Below are 1,154 nucleotides of genomic sequence, written 5' to 3' on the forward strand. Positions count from 1 at the left end.
AGCAAATCACTGAAAGACGCCACGGGTAAATAATATATATCAACAAAACTGCTCTTGTGTAGTGGAGGTAGACTAATGCTTGTGTAAAGCGTTCTACTACCGAGAGCACAATTAGCGCAATGAGAGCAACATAAGTAAACCGCTGTTACACTCCCGAGGGTCACGTGTGACTCAGAAGCCTTGTCACGTGGGTAACTTTAGGGGTTATTTACATACCCACAATCCCCTTTTATTTGTAATCCCTTTTATGTAGTTGAATAAAGTTTACTACTTATCAATAGCAAAACACCCACAAAAATGTGTTTTCTAGGATATATTTTAGGTATCTGGTTAATTTTTGTCCCCACACTAAGAGTCCGCGGTGTTTTGTTCCATGCGGTCTCTCCCACAGCGATCTGTTGGGATACTCTGGTTTCTCTTCAAACCGAATAAATCTTTCGCCTTTTACTAAAGATTTCCGTGGAGAGGAACATTAAAGAGTTTCACTCAATTTTTGAAAGTTCTATCTCTGATAGAGCTGCTTTAAACAGTTAAAAAAAATAATGTAAGAAACTGAAATGCCAGCTACCGGAAGGTTTGAGTATTAGTACATATAAAGACAATATGGTCGCTATATTTATTATCTATGTGGGTAGTGCTGCGTGATGTAATTGCTATTAGTTTAATTCTCTATGAATTTGTCAGTGAAAACAAACCTTCAGTAAATTCTCCTGTTCGTTGTTTTATAAAGAGGCATTTTACGATTATTTTAATGCTACGTTTTTTTTTCTGGATTGACTTCAGGTTTAAGTTCCAATTGTTTATTTTAATGTCAGTGTGACTCAAATTTCAAATGTTTTACAGTGTTTACATAAATAATGCCAAATCCACAAAATGTAAGTTAGATGTTCCCTGTGTGAGGGTGGAACGGTTCCGTACTCCATAATAAACAAGCATTGGCAAAGCCGATAGTTTTTACCTATGCAAGAGCGGCTTTGGAAGTGTGTTTTAGCAAAGGGAGCGCAGCACATCGCCAAAATCCTGAGGGGAATCTTCGAGTGCCCCACCATGAGGGGCACCCTGAGGACAGAAGATGAAAGCCATGCTGGCTTTCTGATGCACACTTCTTCCTGTTGCCTATGTATAGGCGCCTCGGATGGGCAGAGTGGGTGAGT

General features: G+C 39.3%; 1 non-coding gene across 1 annotated transcript; it reads left to right on the forward strand.

The window, feature by feature from the left end:
* The first annotated feature begins 403 nt into the window (after positions 1-403).
* Positions 404-519, forward strand: LOC146835201 (U5 spliceosomal RNA). Its single transcript, XR_014960913.1, has one exon. It is a non-coding gene; the product is annotated as a U5 spliceosomal RNA (small nuclear RNA).
* The last annotated feature ends 635 nt before the right edge of the window (positions 520-1,154 follow it).

Source organism: Triturus cristatus, chromosome 4_2, assembly GCF_964204655.1.
Source record: "Triturus cristatus chromosome 4_2, aTriCri1.1, whole genome shotgun sequence".
In the NCBI taxonomy this organism is placed as follows: domain Eukaryota; kingdom Metazoa; phylum Chordata; class Amphibia; order Caudata; family Salamandridae; genus Triturus; species Triturus cristatus.